General features: G+C 40.7%; 1 protein-coding gene across 8 annotated transcripts in view; it reads left to right on the forward strand.

Moving 5' to 3' along the window:
• Positions 1-20,986, forward strand: part of CELF2 (CUGBP Elav-like family member 2) — a 1,226,917-nt gene that overhangs the window by 598,378 nt on the left and 607,553 nt on the right. For all 8 annotated transcript variants that reach the window (XM_079914891.1, XM_079914887.1, XM_079914888.1 and 5 more), the window contains one exon: positions 4,493-4,530. The gene's annotated coding sequence lies outside the window, so the exon portion shown is untranslated. The remainder of the gene's footprint in view (positions 1-4,492; positions 4,531-20,986) is intronic.

Raw genomic sequence — 20,986 nt, forward strand, 5'->3', positions numbered from 1 at the left:
TTAAACTTGAGGAATAAAATTGAACCTGCCTTTATAATCTGTCATTATTCTAAGGGCTAGATGAGCTAAATATTTAACCTTTAATTGCCTTCATTTATTAACAATATAAAGGATTTTAATATAGTCCAAAAAGAAAAGAAAAAGCAGACTAGCTCAGCTGTTCATGGTTTTATTTGACAGCTGTAAGGTAATGATGACTATGACAGTGTATGGTCTGGGGGAAAAAATCTGCCAAAATTATTCTCTGGGGATATTAGAATATACATTTACACGATGTTAATCAAGTGCTTTGACGGGTCACATCATTTACATCCTCAAAATTAAATAGGAGCCAAGTAAGTACCATTTATACAATGGCCAAATAGGTCCTATGGCTTGTGGACAAGGTCACTGGGTGCAATCTTTTCTACTGGGTCATAGAATGTGTGCTGCTCAAGGGTCCTGGCATTAAGCACATGAATTACATGGAGACAGTGGAAACCACCTGCCCCTTTTGGAAGCTTAGAAGCAGTTCTGACTGATTAGGACCGGGCTACAGGACAAAGAGAAAATTAACGTTTCTCCAAGATTCTCCGAGACCATCAATCAGAATGACTTGGGTAGTTCTTGAAAATGCATATCCCTGGGGCCCCAACACAAAATACTGAATCAGTATCCCTGGAGAGGGGCCTGCCTAGGAATCAGAGTTTCTAGACAAGTTCCACTGAATGGTTGTTACACATGATGAAATTTGAGAGCTGCCAATAGTGCGTCCAATGGATGTAACAGGAGGTGATGACAGCGCCCCCCCCCCCCCCCACAGTGGTTTCTTCCCTTCAATCACGATCTTTGCTTGGAAGCTACCTGGCATTTAGTGCTTTATTTAAATGGCCCAAATAAGGCTCACTCCTCCGGCTTTGGGGGAACCCTAACTGCTATCTGCTAAACAATGAAACTGGTTGCCACGAGGTCAATTTGATCGAGTTGTTCAGTTGGCCAGAACAAGCCACTAATCGATGCGACTGGCCTGATTATTTAGGGCCGTATGAACAATGGAATCAGATGAAGCCAAGTAATGCAATTACCAGGAATTGACTTGTGACAGTCGATCTGGGTGACTTTTAAAAGGCAGCTGCTTTAGAAGACGACCCAATAAGTTCCTGTCTTCAGTCTCTACCTATCCCTCTGTCTGAGCAGACCACTGATGGAGGAATGTGTCAATAGCAAGATTCTGCTGCTTTGGTGTACTTTGACTATTCTACTGAGCTAGTGGCCAGCCAGCTTTATAATTGTTTTCTCTTTGTGATCTATAACTATATTATTTTGGGAGAGATAGCCATGTTCCCAAGAGCTAGCAAAAGTTTTTCCAAACTGTGTTGATTTTTAGGTTATTTTCAAAGGTCAGTAAATTATATCTGATACCTTAAGAAGTTAAGTGAATATTTAAAATTGTTTTACGTTGCTGTGACCACATTATATGTCTATTTTCAAGCTATAATCAGTGTTGTCAGACACTAGGCAGTGACGACTGCTAAAGGAGTTCAGTGGTCTGGCTCTAAGGGGGCACAAGCTTTGTTTGGTCTTTCTGTGTGGCGGTGATCCTTCTACCTGACAATGTTGCATCTATTGTGTCGGCAGGCAATGACTGCAAAAAGGACAGAAACTGGGGCTGAATGGATCTTGACGGGTGCAGAGGACTGACTGTTGATGGCTTTGAATCCGCCTTGTTATCAAAGAGTTTAGTTTTGTTTTGTTTTTTTTGCGGTACGCGGGCCTCTCACTGTTGTGGCCTCTCCCGTTGCGGAGCACAGGCTCCAGACATGCAGGCTCAGCGGCCATGGCTCACGGGCCCAGCCGCTCCGCGGCATGTGGGATCCTCCTGGACTGGGGCACGAACCCGTGTCCCTTGCATCGGCAGGCGGACTCCCAACCACTGCACCACCAGGGAAGCCCAGAGTTTAGAATTTTTTACCTAGGCACACATGAATCCCAGAACTGGAGAGGTGCTGAAAAGGGGAGAAAAATCCCAGTTCTCGTCTTTAAAGGAAGTTACAATTCACTGTTATGATCATATGTGGCTGTACTGAGTAGCTGAGATTTTAGTCCTTTGATCTAACCTATGCAGATGGGGTTTGTTCTAGTACAACTAAGTAGAACAAACAAGATAAATTACATACTCCATTCCAAGATACACATGTAAGCAGTGGGACAGAATTTTTAAGAGTCCAGAAAATGGCAACTAAAACAAATTAAGATCCATATTCTATCACATGACCCCGAGAAGTGTGATTCTTGAACAACTAAGTGACTGACTTCTTCATGAAAAATAAATAATAGTCCTTGAGTAACAACACTAAGGACAAAATGGCAATCTTTTCTTTAGCTGAATGCTTTAGCTGTTAAGCTGGACCTGAGGATGGTTCTGTAATTTGCTGGAAGGAGTCACAGAACTTGTGAAAGCTGTTACACTCACAATTATGGTTTATTACAGTGAAAGGACAGAGATTAAACTCAGCTTAGGGAAGAGGCGCATGGGGCAGGATCCAGGATGGTTCCAAGTGCAGAGCTTTCAGCCGTGCTCTCCCAGTGGAGCTGTGTGGACAGTGCTTACTTCTCCCAGAAATAGTGTGCAGCAAAACGTACACAGTAAACAACTGTGAAAGCCCACCCAAGCCTTGGAGTCCAGAGGTTTAACCGGGGCTCAGTCACATAAGCAAAGTTGGTCACCTGCTGCGCTAACCTTTGTCTCCAGCCTCTCCAGAGGTTGAGTTTCTACTACATGGTCCAAGCTCCCCATGGGCTAGAAATCACATTGGCAGCATAGATTATCTGGAGCAAACCAAGGCCCCCAGGTAAACAATGACACTCTTTTCAGGCAGGATATCTCAAGAGCTGAGGGCAAAGGCCAGACCTCTCTTTGGGCAAGGTTAATCCTTTACTGTACATATGTGAATATATATGTTATGTGTATATATCTTTTCATTAAATATATAGTTTGGTTATGTCTGTTTTTGAACCTCATAGAAATGCTTCATATATATCATTATATGTATATACTTATATGTTGTGTTTCATTTCTTTCAACATTGCTTTTTGATTTATTCCATATTGAGTTAATGTTCTAGACATTCTTATCAAATATTAAGGAGAGTCTTGAAATCTTACTGTAAAATAAAATGTGGATTTGATAGGTAACTAGAATCCAGCAATGAAGCCAGCCTAGAACTTGCTGCACAGACAGCTGACTCCATTTGTTCGTGAATTTCCCCCACATAGTCTGTGTCCTAGAGGACCCCAGAACGAAATACAGTTACTTTTATTTTAATGGTCTGATAAGCTATCACTTGCCTACCTGTAATGATGAGCCTCAGTTATTAGGATCTTATCATATCATCCTCCCATGTCCCCAGCAAAGATGAAATCAACCACAGGCTAAGGGGTCAATACATTTTTTCTTAAAGGGCCAGGTAGTAAATATCGTAAGGTTTGCAGGCCATATTCTCTGTGTTCCAACTACTTACCTCTTGTAACTATTTACCTACTTACCTCTACAATGCCGTTGTAGCGTGAAAGCAGCCACGGACATGTAAACAAATGTGTGTGGCTGTGTTCCAATAAAACTCTATTTATGGACACCAAGATTTGAGTTTTTATTATTTTCACAAACTGTGGAATATTATTCTTCTTTTGATTTTTTCCGAATCCCTTATAAAGGGAAAAATCATTCTTAGCTCATATAAAAATAGGTAGCAGGCTGGATTCGGCCCTTGAGCCATAGTTTGCCAACTGCTGGGTAGGCTAGTGGATTCAGAGGTTCTAGAATTGGGTTCAGGTTTTCCATTTATAATAGAATATTCCTCACGGCTCCTAATTCATCAGTCTTATACCACTGACAAGCATGAAAATGAATTGTAACTCATCTAAAACATTTTAGAACCCAGATTTTATTGCTTGGTCAATAAATGAAAATGTTACACGTAGTAAATGGATTTCAGTAAGCATTGGACCAGAACAACTGGCTAATGTTCTAGATTTTACAACCTAAATAAGTCAGACCAAACAGATTCCCGTAATAATTCTGTGACATTAAGTCCCTAGATAGAATTTCTGTGGCAAAGGAAGGGTATTAATTCTCTTCCTTCCCCACAGTTCAATCGATATGGATAAAATAGAAGGTAGCCATCAGGTACCAAAATCCCCAAGATAATGTAAACAAACCCTAATAAAAATCGTATCAGCACAGATGTGGCAGAAATCAGGTATTCAGCACCATCACTTTATTCTGATGAGGACTGCACAAGTCCCCCACAACTGAATTGTACTCCTGCCTTCACTTTAGGTCAATGAGCAAATAACAGAAAATTCATCTCACGTGTTTAATTGTTATGCATTGTTTTCATTCCATCTTTTTTTTTAACAGAAAAAGAGCAAGTTTTTAAAATAATGTTTGCATAGAGTATCTTTCTCAAATTAAAGGACTGAAGCTAATTACCTGTGTTTTTTTCATCTTTAGATCTGCAGAGCTTGAGAAGGAGTGATCCAGCCACACAGGTAAGAGCTTGCCTCTTTTGCAGACTTAAGATGGACAGCTTCAAGATACCTGCTAAAAAGGTAGTGATGGTGGTTAACTCACGTGAATTTGATTTTCAGGTTTTCTGCTTTTTATGCTTTTTGGTGTGTGAACATTTCTGTTGTTTCTCTTTGGATTTTTCTCTTCTGGATTGTGTTTACTGTTGAGTGTGCTCCATCACCTCTTTGGAGCACATTTATTTCAAAGCTTAGTTGTTGAATATTGACATCCCTGTATGACTATTTGATTTCAGATTCCTATACTGCTATTACTTTTGGTTGTTTGCAATGTGTTTTATTTTGTTTATCCAAAACATCAGCTTCTTTTGAAAAAAATTATTTTGAACAAGGTTACTGGAAGAATATATAGAAAATTAGGGCTATGATGATAGTTTTGAGGTTGGAAGCAACCAACAATATGCCAACGCCATCACTCCTGAATTGACAAAATGGCATACCACACCCAATGACTCTCAGTGTCACATTACACCTGTTCATACCACTCGGCAAGAATTTGTGGAAAGAGATCATAATCATCTTTTTCTTATCTGTGATTTTAAGGATCAAAATAACAATACTCAAATTTAAAAGGGTAATTAATTCTCCTTCTTAAATAATTGAACACAGGGGCGCTGTCCCCACTGTAGCGTTTCTATATCCAGACCTCGTGAAGATCTATGCACTGCCCATTTTTCAAGACAGCCCGGGAGATGCACTGAATGAAACTAATCATTCTCAAGTCATCCTCATAGAAAGCCTATTCAGCATCCTTTTCCTTCTTCTCTTAGGTTTTTAAATATCATTGCAATTGAATATTGATAAACTCTGGAGCATTGTCACTGATAAATGATTTCTATTAATAGCAATTTCATTCATTAGAACTTTTTAATTTGTTTTGGCTTTGTTGGTTTTCATGCTTGTGTCTTTCATTTTTTTAATACATTCCATTTTTCTGTTTCTTTTCGAAGTTTTAATCCAATTACCAGCCTGTAAACAAGCATTTGCTGCATCTCCAGTAGGTGCACTGAACTGTGAGTGGAAGTGATTTCTGATTAAAGACAGGCTAATTTTCAAGGGACAAGAGGAACAAAATGCAGTGAACTGAATAAAAGAATAATGGATGATACCTTGTTAGGAGACATATGGCACAGAGTTAGAGCACAGATGGAAAAGGGAAAACTTACTTCATCCTAGAGTACATATGCATTGCATGGATGTGGTTGTGATCTGGGTCACATATGATCTGCTTGGTTATGAGGGGGAAGTTATTTCGCACACTTTATTGCTCAGGAGTGTTCAATAACATTAGATTAGCTTCTCTAATTGAGAGGGTGACAAAAAGCAATTTAGATCCTGTAAAGCCCTTGAGTTTTGTCAATGGGGCCAAAAGCATATGCCCTTAGGCAAGAGCATTTCCAGGATTTCTGGATTTTTGATTTCTTATCCTTCTCCTCCTTTCTTGGTTCCCTTTCTCCACCCTTTTTTTTTTTTTAGAACTTCTACCTTCATGGCCTTCTACTCCCACAAAATAATCTCACGAATTTCCTGCGCCTTGAAGTATGATTAATAACATCTTGGGAGTTATCTGTTACAACCTTCACGCTGTAACAGGCTGTCATGTCTGGGGATCAAAAGAGGCACCACTGATGATGGAGAATTATGTTTGTTTTAATATGAGACAAGTTGGGCAAACAAAGGGAGTCATTGGACCATCACAAAGCCCCTAAAAAGTGGGGGTCACACTACAGAGTGGCTTGATCCTCCATCAGTGTTAAGGCTGACCATGATTATTACCTATTCAAAGCAGAGGCAAGACAAAGTGAGTTTGGAAACTAGACGTCACTGTTTTCTGGCCCTATTCTTGCCAGGCATCTGAGTGATGGTGTGAGGGGCGGGGATAGTAAGCCCTTTGCATTGGCAGAGGGTTCAGTAGAATAAAGTTTAAAAATCACAGCTAATGAGTACTTTGTCATGTTAAGCCACCTTCCATCACAAGGAGAGAGCGTCCTGTTTTGAAGCTCCTAAATCGGAGAAACAAGATTTATAGGCTACAGAGTCTTCAAGAAAACCGGCAGGCACATAACAATCACAGCACTGGAAGCTACTTCACTGAGAATTTAACCACTGCAAGTTAAGATTCCTCCATAGTAATGAATTCTCTTTAGTCAAAGCAAAGCTCGTAAAGGCAGGAGACTGAATACAAATGGCCACCAGAGACTAAAATATCAATTTTTCAAAGAAAAGAAGAGCTTGAAAGGGCTGTCAGAGCAAGTTAAACGTAGTGGTGCGAAAATAGTAAACTCTTCATTTGCTCCATGTGTCGTGTGGATTTGAAGAGCCTCTGGAAATGGGGAGTCCAGAGGTAGATAGATCAGCTCAAACTTTGGCCCTGGCCTCCTCTTCTCAGAGGCCACAGGATACTGTGTCAAACGTCTGCCTTCTGATGGTTTCATGAAGCGTAGTCTGCCTCTACTTAGTAATGCAGCTTAACATATTTCTTTCGGTGCTTTGGGCAAACATTAAATCATAAAACCTTGCACAGTACTTAAAAGACATTTAGCTGCCAAATGATGAATAAAATGGGTGATTTAGACACTGAAATCCAAAGCTTGATGTCATTTTTATCATCTCATTTCGTTATACTATAAAATACAAAGCTGTAATTCATGATGACAATGACAGTCATACACCATATATTCTGTAGATTCACTTCTAACACTAGCAGAATGCATTTCTGACAGACTGTATAACCCATATATAACTAACAAATAGGGCTTTTGTCTCAGGGGCCAAACCTAAAAAATCAGATGGTCGTTTAAATCCTGACTTAATATGAGGCTGACTTTGTAACTCAGGACCCCTATTGATAAAGCAGACTTTTAGAAACAGTCTGTTTCCTAATAGACCAAGGGTACTTGCAAGAGCTAGATAAAGAGAATAAACACAAATAAGACTTTAGTAAATAAAAACTGACTTTCAGAGGGTGAATAATCTAGTTTGGTTTTCTACATTGATCAAATTCACTGAACAATTGCTTAGTAGACCTCTTTCTTTACTTAAAGAGTCAGAGGAAAGAGACCACTTCAGAATGGAAATGTCAGGGCAAGGAGTGAATTGCCTTCTATGGTCTTTGTCACCCATAATTGTCACAGGATTCATTGTAAACCGCAGCTGAGTCATCAGGACCCTGACATGACGTGACCGGGGAATTTTATTCGCATTTCCTCCGTCAACATGGTGACCATATTGTGAGAAGTTGGACTTCATTGTTGACAAATAGTATTTGATTCTTTCAATCTGTTGATAAGATTGGGGGAGTGTTTTACTTTGCATGGTCCTACGTTGTTTGCAGATTAGCTGGCAAGGAGTTTGAAGTTATCACCATGGAAGTCTAAGTCAGATAACTTAAAAAGGAAACTTAATTGCTGAAAAACTCTTAACTTTCTGGGGGTGTGTATATGTGCTTCGTAACCTCTTGTTAACTCATCCCTTCTCCAGTCAAGCAGGGCCAACTCCTCATCGTATCATCAGGGCTGGTCTATCCTCTGATGACTGGTCCTGTGATGTGACTTTCTCATCTTCCTGTATCTGCGGCTCTGAGTCCGCCCTCATTTCACATTCTTCATTAAAGCTTAAGTAATGGTTTTCCTGCCTAAATTCTTGACCTGTCATAATCGTATACTCCTTAATCCTTATTTCAGAACACTCACCCCTCATCTATTTTGGTTTTATTTTCCTAGATCTGATATGTGTCTGAGGACCACTGCTCCCTTCCTATCCTCAACCCATGAAAACACCCTGTGCTTAAACCCCGTGGCACCTCTTCCATATCAGTATTTCAAGAGTCTATTGTAAAGTCACTGCACAGATTGGCATAATTGCAAAGCACTGATGCTGTGGATCTGAGAGGTTTTTTTAATGGATACCATAGTCTATGCCCAAAAGGACTGCCGTAGAAATACTAAAGGTTAACTTTCCTCCACCTCAGTTTTGCTACTGAAATTAGCTAGAGCTCATTTGAGAGATAAATTTGCTCTTTAAAAATTTATTTCCTCTGCATTCATTTTCTTTTCCTATAAATGGGAACCTGAGATCTCATAAAGCTGAATTAAAATTATCAAATACTATTGAACCAACCTAATGAAAATTTTAACCAAAAGTCATTGTAAATTACGTAGGTGCTGTACTGGGAACACAAGCCTTTGTAAAGTAGATATTGTTCTTATGTAAACTCATGAATGGAGACTTTCCTGAGTAAATTGCTTCTTAATAACATCAGAGAGTCATTGGCTGGGTAAATATCTCCCTGAGGCATTCACTGAGATTCTTGAATTTAAATGTTCAATAGAACTTCCTATTTGTCACCTTTACTAACGAGTTTTTCTTTATGAAATCATTAGAATGAAAAAGTTAAATTTTGTGTCTAATTTCTAGAATTAATGCTCTTTAAAAGACCTCAAGGACTTGAAATTTGTCTTGCTGGAATGCACCATTTACATAATTTCTATTGCCCCAACATTTACACTCCCCAACCCACTGTCAATTTGCTACCTGAAGCAGGAGGGAAAAAATGGTCAGAACAGCCCGAGTATCTGGGAATTTCTGCTAAGAAGACCAGTGGACCTTCTCAAAGGACCGGATAGTAAAATCATTTCTCCCATTCTAACTTGTGATCCAAGCATCTGAAATCTTTATAGTTGTTATTTCTAAGCCACACATTCCCAACAAGTCCTACTGTGGAATTGTTGAAATACTTCATTCTGCAGAGCCCTTTAACATAGAAAATGAAATGCTTGCTTATGAACCAACCTGAACTGTCCTTCCACATGTGGAGCAGCACAGCAATGCCAAGAGGTTTCAGAGATGCCACTCCCATGACCATACTCAGAAAGAAAGATGCAAATAGATTATAATAATTGTTTTCCTGCCCTGTCCAGATCCTGCCCAGGCTCCTCCTGTTTGTGCCTAAATACATTCCCAAATATACAGGTGATTTCCTACCACTAAGCCGAAGGATATTTGCTGCATGGCAATACAGAGAACATCCTGAGTGCAACACGGGGAATTCAGTGCATTGCTCCCCGACCACTAAGTGATCACGGCACCCCTGTAAGATTTATAGCATTTAGCTTCCCCCAAAATTGAACCAACACCGTAAGACTAATTGATGATGATACAATTGGTACCCTTCTGAGTGCCATAATTTTATATCACCTTTGTGATATATCCAGTCAAAAAAGTGTTTTTAACAAAATCATAACGTGAAAAATTAAAAAGAGTACTTGAATTAACTTCACATTACTGTGAAATGTTTTTAAACATAGAGGCTAAAGATATTAACAAAAGTTACTCAAGGATGGTTTTATGCCAGTGAATTTGCTCCTGAGCCAACACCCAAGAAGACATGCGAATCACCACGACACAGGACGGACTTGCCGAAGAACCCAGGTTAGCAAATAATTGAGCGTGTACCCTAACCTCTACAAAGAAAACCTTATGTTTGGCCACATATTTTAAACAGAAGTGAAAGTTGCTTCCACATTATGCTACAGTCATTGAAATACATGTATTCTAACAAAATTCTATATATATTTGTAACCTTTTTCTGCTGAATTTCAAATCAAATCAAATATGAATGAAATCAAATATGAAATCCCACAGAAAATAGTTCCCAGGTCAATTCACTCAACAAGTATAAGTTGAAAACAGATTCTAGTGGGAGGAGCCTGAGAAGACAAGATTGAGAATGAGGGTTAAAGAGTGACCAGTTCTGTGGAGCGGTAGGTGTGATGCGCACACAGAGGAACCATGGTCATATCATCTCTCCACTTTCTAAACTCTCTCTTCTTCTTCCAATAAGAAGAGACTGCAGGGACTTCCTCTAAGACCACAGGGATTTCCTCCAAGACCACAGGGATTTCCTCCATGCCAAAAGACTCTCTGACCTCACATGAAGTTTCCAGAACTTTGCAACTTTCCCTCTTTTGACTGGTTCATTACAGAGTCTGAGTTGCAGGTGTCACCTTCTAGGGTATCATGTACCCTTATGTCTGTAAATCCCCTTACAGGATTGAGGTTTAAATTATACAAAGCCAGTATGTTTCCTGCCTATTAATTCTGTATGACTAAAATTATCTATATATCTTATTTATTGAGTTATCCGTATCTATGCTAAAGCAGTACACTACATATGATGTACTGAGTTGCCAAAATAAAGGTAGAAAAATAAGTCAAGAATGCCCACCTGTTCCCATCAAGCATCCCATCCGTACATTCTGGTTGGCAATCGTGCAGGCCTTAAAGAGAGAACACCTGGATGCAATATCCCAGCTCAACCTCCTTCAAGCTCTGTATCTTTGGAAAACTTTTCTTTTGTTTCAGTTTCCTTTTCAGAAAAATGGAGAATCACAATATATCCTATCTTTCAGTGTGATTTTATGAATTAGATAATAAAATATATTTAAGATGCTTGATATCATGACTGGGACATGGTATCATGACATCCTGACAGAACAAGGTGAAAGAAGTAATTGTCCACCTGGAGCAAGCATCCAAGCTGAATTTGGGGGGAAGCTGAGTATAACACATGTTTGTAAAGCGTCCTAAATAACAGGACGGGAACACCAAGGACAAGGCCTGGGAATTGCCAACATGGTAGTGACTTTTTGAAGGATATTTCTGATGGGACAGAGGTGTGGAGAATCGGTGATAAATTACCAAAGCAGCTCTTGGATGACAGCTGTCCACTACAAATAAGGAGGACCATGGCAAACCCATCTTATTAAAAGTGCTCCCAAGCACTGCTTAGGGCAAGGTGTGAGAATAAGGAGTTATATACAGACCGGCTCTGTAGGCATCCACAGAGGGTTGACATGGCAACCCCAAGCCCTTGCAGATCAGTCATTTCATTTCATAGATCCTAGAAACTCAACTAATAGGACAGTCAACTTACGGTGGAATATTCAGTTTAACTGGAAAATGGCTCCAGGAGAAGATCTTAAGCCCATGGAATTGATTCGTGGAGCTCAGAGTGGTAGAACAGATCTCCGAATCAGGATGCTCCTGTGACGTGATGCATTTAACTGACTTCTCTGCTATAACATGTCAATAATAATACCTCCATCTCTCAGGGTGTGGGGAGGATTAAATAAGAAAGACAAAACATTTGAAATGGCTGAGCAAAGTCTTTGTTGCAAAGTAAATGATACACACATGTAACTTTCCATTTTTTGTGCTTCCTAATTCCTTCTACTTTATAAAGCAGAAATACTACATTTTCCCCAAATTATATATCCGTTAGTTTTCAGGATAACCCATGCAAAATATGAAGCAGTCTTCTCAGTAAACTGCAGGTCTGGGGCTCTGGTCCAAGAACATGCTTGTCAACAAAACCATTTTGGGCACGACTGCTTCCCAACTTCTGTTTTATTCTCTCTCACTTAACAGAAAAGTCTGCAATGAAAGACTTCTCATAGCATCCATCTATTGATTATCATGAGCAAGCAGCAAAGGACGATACAAAAATTAAAGAGCCATTTGCACACACACCAACACGGAAGGAAGGGTTGTCTGGGGTCATTCTTTTCAACAATACTGACATAGAGTAATCATCATCTTAGTCATCACTCTGGATTATAAAATTCAGTAATGAATTCTGTCTTTGCAACTAGCTTGCAGGGTGGCTTTAGGTTAATATATGTAATATGCTGGTTAATTGGTTTATATAACATATGTAATAACTATTATGTATATATAATATACAATTACATACTAGTAAATTAGTATATATGTTACATATATTATACATCTACCATGTAGTATAGAAGATATAGTATATACATTATGTATTAGGGTATTATATACACTAGTATATTATATATCTACTATATATTGTAGTAGATACCTGCTATACTGTATTATATATCTACTATATACTATAGTAGATATTTACTATTACATAATATATATTATATAATATATAGTATGTATGTATACATGTAATATATATATAGTATATATATATATATGTATATATATATATATATATCTTATTTTCTTCACAGTACAATGCCTCACTTTCCTCACAGAGATTTTTTGATGAGCAAATATGCTAGAAGATGCAAAAGGTCCTTTGAAAAATTAATATCCCAATTAATTATCCCAATTACGCTGCACATTTACTTATGTATAAACATGTACACATACACATCAAACTTACCAAAGAAGATAATACATGTTTTGACGACAACTCCATTTAAGTTTCTAATCACTAAATGAACTAACATGATCATAATTATTCAATCAGGATAAAAGAGAATTTCTATAAAACTTCAGGGTTTCAGTACAGTTTGTCAGTCCCGTAGACAGGCTCAGTGATAGCATACTTCGTTCTGACCGAGGCCTGTGAGCCGGGCAGGGTGCTAGGGATGGGATGGAAGCAAGGGTGAGTGATTCACATGCAGCCCTGTCCTTGTGGAGATGGACAGTTAAACGTTTAGTAAATAATGGCACCAATAGATGTATAATTGCAAATTGGCTCAGTGCACTAATGGATAAGGATAGCGCAAATAACACGGGCATGGGACCTAATCATCAAAGTATTCCCTGAGGAGCAGACATGTCTCCAGTATCTGAAGGGTGATTTGCGGTTATCTAGACAGACAGCATGGGGTGGAGGATGGAGAGAAAGGGAGAGGTGGGGCTGCCTTTTCCAGGAGAGGGGGTCTCCGATGTCCTGGCCGAGAGGACGGAGCATTCTCCTCAAGGCAGGAGGGCTTGCCTGGCTGAGGGACTGTGAGAAGGCCTGTGTGAGGGGCGCTCAGGAAGCAGGAGGGGCCGGGGCTGCCAGACAAGCCTGGTATCTGCTGGGGCCTTGCTGACTCTGTCAGGGATGTTGGTCTTTATTCTAAGAGCCATGATACACTGCTTCTGGCTTTCAATTGGAGTGACTGCTCTGGCGACCAATTGTGAAGAGAATGGGGTCTTCAGAATATCTTCTAGGCTTCATACCCCTACCTTCATCTTAGGGGAAACTGGTCTTATACAGAGAGAAATGGCATCTCTATACTTAAATGTTGACTTTTTCCTTTTTAAAAAATTTTTGTGGAAATATAGTTGATTTACAATGTTGTGTTAGTTTTAGACGTACAGCAGAGTGATTCAGTCATACATATACATCTTTTGTACATTCTCTTCCATTGTAAGTTATTACAAGATGTTGAGAAGAGTTCCCTGTGCTACACAGTAGGTCCTTGCTGGTTATCTATTTTATATATAGTAGTGTGTATATTTTCATTCCAAACTCCTAATTTATTCCTCCTCTCCCTCCTTTCCCCTTTGGTACCCCATAAGTTTATTTTCTATGTCTGTGAGTCAAATGTTGGCCTTTTAATAATTCCAGAAAAAAAACTCCAGTCTTTACCTTAAGCTGGAAATATGGTCCCCACAAGAGATCTGAAATTCCCTGACAAGAGGTTTACTCCTTTGGCTTAAAGTCTTTATCCCTATTAAAATGCTAAAAAAAGAAAAAGAGAGAAAGAAAAAGAAAAAACAGCCTAAGAAGCAGCACATAAACCCCATCTGTATGAAAGTATGAATCAATCATTGAATCTTTTCAAGGGAAGAGGTTTTGTTTAGGAAGAGATAGAATAAAACCCAAATATAGGAAGATGGGTGGGATGAAATGAGTAACACCAGGGAGACAAAGAGAACCCCAAAAACCACATTCACAGACTTTACAATTTAATCTCATCACTCCCTTGTGTGAGAAAAGTTTGCATGAAACCCCCAGATCCCAAGTTCCAGCTTCATCATGGCTTCTGTTGTACCTCAGCTTGAGGATCCAATCCTGATGTCTCCCTTTTTGCTACTATGATGAATAGCAATTGTGAGGCCTAAACTTGGATTTATCAGTGGCACTCAGGTATAGCAACTCATAAAAGCTCAAAGTAGTATTTGCATTTTTCCTGGAATAGAAAACACCAGGCTTCCAGTTGGAAGCCCCAGCCAGAGAGGAAGAAGGCGGGCTGCAGCAAGCATGTGAGGAGGAGGGCGTCTGTGAGCCTCCTGCCAACGCAGAGACAGATGCTGCATCCCAGCCCGCTCAGAGGGATTAGACAGACAAAACCCAAACACAGAAAGAGATGCAAATATCCCCAAGAACTGGGATAGCTCGGAGCCTCAGCTCCAAATGGCAATTACTGGAAGTCTCCAGAGCCTGGTTAAAAATAGATATGCAGGTTTCTTTGTTCACATGTCAGAAAGGGTCATCCCATCAAATCAGATTCCCATCACCCTCTTTTCACCCAATAGCTGAGTTGTCAACCGTTTGCAACTGTAAATCTTGGTTACAGTACTGTCACAGGGTCTAAATTAGCATGCGCCCTTTCAATTATATTCAAATACCACGGTTTCCAGGTTTTCACAGGACGTGCATGATATGGGGATGCACATACACATAATAAGTGTAAACATTGCTATACCCAGGTTCCTCCCCCCTCCCCTCCAAATAGCCTCTTGGTGTGCAGAGAGAGAGAGAAAGAGAGAGAGAAGGGGCGGGGAGCAGCCTCATGTTGCCGGCAGGCAATTTAGGCAAACCAGGAGTTAGGGCTGGATGGAGGTGAGGACAGCCACATCTGATCTTCCTTTTCTGCTGCCACCTCACTTAGGGAGCTTTAGAAAGTCCCTCACACTGCAGCTTTCCTCGTCTCCATACTTAGGCGAATCCCTCGCTACCCACCTTTGCCCAAGAAACACTGTACAAATGAATTAGATTTAGTCTGAATGACTCATGAACTTCTGCTAAAAGTGCTTAAATTTGCAGTCAACTCCAAATTAGACTTGGTAATTGAAGGAGCCGCGGTACAGATCTGCCCAAGCAACAGACAGTCTAAAAGTCATTTTCACTTGATTCTGGTAGGCAGTGTTTGATTTTTGAGGGGAGCAGTGGATTTGCTTCCCTAATTAGTTTTCGCTTGAGCAGGTATCCAACTTGATTCTCTTCCGTCAGCCCTGCCTGGCTTAACACAAAAGTATACAGAACAAAAAGGAAAAGACCAAAATGTAAATTTTGCCATTGAAAGAGGACATATGTCCATGCCACTCTCTCACTTTGTCACAGCTTACCCTTCCCCCTCCCCATATCCTCAAGTCCGTGCTCTAGTAGGTCTGTGTCTTTATTCCCGTCTTACCCCTAGGTTCTTCATGACATTTTTTTTTTTCTTAGATTCCATATATATGTATTAGCATACGGTATTTGTTTTTCTCCTTCTGAATTCACTCTGTATGACAGACTCTAGGTCTATCCACCTCACTACAAATAACTCAATTAAAAAGCAAATATTAAAAAAAAAAGTGGACATAGCCACAAGATGAACAATTTGCAAATTCTTAGTTAAGTCTAGGTTTATCTCTACAGAGAGGGGTAGTGGTATGCTTAACTTTTTATGCTTGCCAGAAATTTCCTTTTCACTTGACTCACCCCTTTATGTGTCTCTCAGCTCTTGAGTCTTTAAAATTTAACCTGGCTGAGGAGCCTCCACACCACCCCCCACCAACCCAAATGCACCCCTGTAATTGTGTTCATGTTTGGGACATCTTAACCAAGCGTATTACATCTCTGCAGTAGTTCCTTCCACAGATAAGCGAGCATTTTAGGAACTAGCCCACCCTCTAAAGACTGGTCCAGATCTTTTTTTTTTTGGCTGCATTGGGTCTTTGTTGCTGAGTGTGGGCTTTCTCTAGTTGTGGCGAGCGGGAGGCTACTCTTCGTTGTGGTGCACGGGGTTCTCATTGCGGTGGCTTCTCTTGTTGCAGAGCACAGGCTCTAGGCACTCGGGCTCCAGTAGTTGTGGCTCGCGGGCTCTAGAGCACAGGCTCAGTAGTTGTGACGCACGGGCTTAGTTGCTCCACGGCACGTGGGATCTTCCCGGACCAGGGCTCGAACCCGTGTTCCCTGCATTGGCAGGCGGATTCCTAACCACTGCGCCACCAGGGAAGCCTCAGATCTATTTTTGGTGACGGACAGAATATCTTAGAGCTCAGGTAGACCTTTCTTTAAATGTAAGCAATTTTATTCCCCTGGCCCTTTTCTAGCATAAGTTTTCTTCCCTGAAATAGGTACAAAATAAAACCTCCTGTAAAACCGACTGCTGCAAACCATTTATGGTGTTTCCCCAAACAGGCCATTCTATCCTTTCTGATAGCTCTCAGCAACTCTTCTGTCCCTGGTGGGCCCCAGCCTAATCTCCTCGGAACCTACAGGCATATTGTAAAGCAATGTCTTTTGCTACCTCACTCTTTGCCCTCCAGATCCCTTTGAATAGCAACTCAAAATTTACATTTCTTGACATGTTTTGAAAACTGTTCTTAACCTTTCATGTATGTTAACTCACTTAATTACACGTCTATGGATGGATACCTTTATTAAGCACATTTTACCTAGTAAGTGGTAGAGTGAGAATTCAAACCCAGCAGGCTGATTCCAAGACCCATGTTTCTACTCCACACCTCCATCTAACAGTGAGACGGTCCCCTATCCTGGAATCTACACTTATCCTAACTGCTGTGGCTCTACTAAGGACACAGTATAATACTTACAAGTCAACACAAAAACACAGCTGTACGTGGGTCCTTTCAACTCTCAGTGGTCTCCCAATGGCTCTCCATCATCAATTAAGACAGAATGTCTGCACATGGGGTTTGGTGTGTTCAAATAGCTCCCCAGGTGGCTCGGTGGACAGCCAAGGTTGAGAACCATTCATCAGGATTAATGGAAGAGGAGGAGGAGATGATGGGGAAATGATGGGTAATAAAAATCTAGGTGCGTTAGATTGTGAATCCCAACATCACCCCTGGGCCTGCGTACCATTCCACACAAAAAAATGTGTAGCCTTTTCTCAGACAAGGGAGACTTACATGTAATTAAGTTGGCCCTCCTCCTTTCTTGAAGGGAAGATCGTAAAATCCTAATCAATACAGCAGTAGGGTAAATGAGGAGGTTGGGTAAAAGAACATATATGAGCTCTTTTCTACCTTGAAAGATCTGTGATTGCAGAGAAAAACGTGAGAGTAACGCTAAATGGCAACCTTAAAATGTCTTTTTACCTCTGTTCCTCATTTTGCATGTACAGTAGACCTTCCATCGTTCTCACTTCAGTACTCTGTAAGCCAGATAATTATTTGCAACCCCCTGCAGTCCCAAAGCTATCTCTGAGCAAAGATGTAATGTCTGAGTTCTATAGTAAGATTTCTGATTACCAAGACTTCATTATTTTTGTGAAACAAGCGACGATACATTTATACCGAGGTACTGGAAAGTTTTATCATAGACTGTTAAGTCTGAACTACCACTGTCAAAACAAAGGGATGAAGCATATTGTGTGATTTTATTTTCCTTGACTCCTGTCTGTCTGTTTGCATACCCACTCATCTGAAAAACTTGGTAATTCACAATGGGGCTCTCTATCATTAGTCTGAATTAGGAAGTTTCTACTGTGTTTTAGAAACCAAGTTGAAGTCCTCAGGAGGTGAAATGCTTGAATAAAATGATTTTCATTATTGTAACTCATATTTTTATTAAACATGTATTACTTTTCAGAAATAATGAACAATAATATAATAATTAATAACCAAACATACATCAAGGGGTACTTTATTTCAAAGTAGAAACTTAAAAGACTAACCATCAGCCTCTCTGGCAGTGGAGGATAGTGTCTGGTCTCTCTGAGACCATTTTTGCTGGAAAGTTTGGGCTGAGTTTACTCCCAGGGAGGCACACTGTTTTCTCCTTCATCTTGCCATCTGCATTGATGTCCTGCCGTATCATGTCTGTTGGGTCCCAATGTATGCTCTTAACCATAGAAGTAGAAGTTTTAATGATGTTCTTAGTATTTAATAGTATTTAAGGGTGAGAGAATGCCAGCATTCCCGTTAAAATATCCCATCCCCCCTGACAATCCCAGCAGACATGAAGCAACTTGTATAAGAATTTTTTTTCTCCTCTCTTTCTCCTCCTATGCATCCAACCCACTTCCCTTTAGACGCTTCCACAAATGAACATAAAGTCACAAGATACATTTGTGAAGCTCTCGAACTGTCTGAATGTGTGAGACCCATTTTCCTCTCCCTTCTCTGGCTCAGCATCCCTGAACTCACTACAGTGCAGAAGTCTGGCTCCCTCTCGTAGGAAGCTGGAAGAGATCAGGGTGAGACATTTCTTTACCAACGGGATGACTCTCGGAAGCATTTGTATTTAAAACATTTGATTCCTATTTTGGAATGAAAGGCTGTGTTTGAACTTTAAGGTGAGACCAGGGGAGTAAGCGTCCTGCTGGGTAAAGAAACACCACCTAAAACTACACGCCAAAACGTAAAGTGGAGCCTCAAAATCTCACTCACTTAGCACTTAGGAGGTCAGAAAAGAATATGAGTTTGGGCTCATTTCTTTCCCCCAAAAGCTTCTTGGATTTCTCTTGTCACCCCCCTCCCCGTGGAAATCAGGATGAACTACTTTTTTTTTTTAAATAAATCTATTTATTTTTATTTTTGGCTGTGTTAGGTCTTCGTTGCTGCATGTGGGCTTTCTCTAGTTGCGGCAAGCAGGGACTACTCTTCGTTGCGGTGCGCGGGCTTCTCATTGCAGTGGCTTATCTTGTGGAACACGGGCTCTAGGAGCATGGTCTTCAGTACTTCCGGCATGCAGGCTCAGTAATTGTGGCTCGCGGGCTCTAGCGTGCAGGCTCAGTAGTTGTGGCACATGGGCTTAGTTGCTCTGGGGCATGTGGGGTCTTCCCGGACCAGGGCTTGAACCCATGTCCCCTGCATTAGCAAGCAGATTCTTAACCACTGCACCACCAGGGAAATCCCGAACTACTTTTTTTTAGTAACATTTTGTTGGAACAGAGTCATACCCATTCACTTATATATTACCTATGGCTGCTTTTGGACTGATATAGTAGAGTTAATTAATGGGTCAGAGACCATATGGTTCACAACACCAAAAATATTTACTCTCTCGTCCTTTATAGAAAAAGTTTGCCCTCCCTTAGAGCTTTTTAATTTTTTTTTTTAATTTTTGTACAATTTTTAAAAGTTACTTGCCATTTACAGTTATTACAAAATATTGGCTATATTCCCCGTGCTGTACAATACATCCCTGTAGCCTGTCTTACGCCCAATAGTTTGTACCTCCCACTCCCCACCCCTGTCTTGCCCTAGTTTGTTCCCTATATCTGTGCGTCTGCTTCTTTTATGTTATATTTACTGATTTGTTGGGGTTTTTTTGTTTTCTTTTGTTTTGTTGCGGCACGTGGGCCTCTCACTGTTGTGGCCTCTCCCATTGCGGAGCACAGGCTCCGGACGCGCAGGCTCAGCGGCCATGGCTCACGGGCCCAGCTGCTCCGCGGCATGTGGGATCTTCCCGGACCGGGGCACGAACCCGTGTCCCCTGCATCGGCAGGCGGACTCTCAACCACTGCGCCACCAGGGAAGCCTTGTTGTATTTTTTAAATGCCACATGTAAGCAATATCACACAGTATTTATCTTTCTCTGTCTGACTTATTTCACCTAGCATGAAGGATGAACTACTTTTAACTATTTGAAATTTCCTTCATTTGCTAATCATTCTAGGTGTTCTCTCAGTCTGGAGCTGTCTTCTCTCCTCTGTCCTTCCCCACAGCATCCCTGACTCTTTTAGCCTCATCTTTCAGGTTTCAGGGCAGGTGACTCTTCCTCCAGGAAGCCAAGCCTGGGTTGGAGTCCCTTCTATGTGCACTTTTCCCAGTAGTACTTAACAAATCATGTTGCTTTGATGGAATCCTCCATGTAGACCATACACTCAATGAGGGCAGGAACGATGTTTGCTTATTCACCTTTGTTCCTAGTACCTAGCATAGTACCTGGCACAGAATGTTTGTTTAATGAAAGAGTGGGTGAATGAATGAGCGAATGGATGTCAGTGATGCAGGGTATGTTTGCATCATTTTCTCTCCCTGTTCATATCACTACCCCTGGTCCAGACATCTCTCCAGCCCATCTCACCATCCTTGGATCCATCCATCAATGTCCACCTTTCACAGTATCTTAACTCAGAATGTCTGCTGTATGAAGGAAGGCCTCCAGCCTTCAGAACACTTGAGGATGAGAAGGAAAAGGGTGTGTAGAAATTAAAACGATTTGCCAAATAGGAGAATCTGGTAGGATGCATGGACCCTCATATTGTAAAAGGGAAAGCAAGACCTGAGGGTTTCCAAAGAGCCAGATGTGAGTGTCAAATGGTAATAATGATGTTGGGGGAGGGGAAGGGGAAAGGAAAAGAAGGGGAACTAGCCCGTGGAATTAGGGAATCAAGAGAAATTAGTGACATTGGCACTGATTAGAGATATAGGAAAACTGAGCCAGTGAAAAAATTATATATTAAAAACTTGGATTGGCTGTGTG

This window comes from Stenella coeruleoalba (genome assembly GCF_951394435.1).
Source record: "Stenella coeruleoalba genome assembly, chromosome: 2".
Lineage (NCBI taxonomy): Eukaryota > Metazoa > Chordata > Mammalia > Artiodactyla > Delphinidae > Stenella > Stenella coeruleoalba.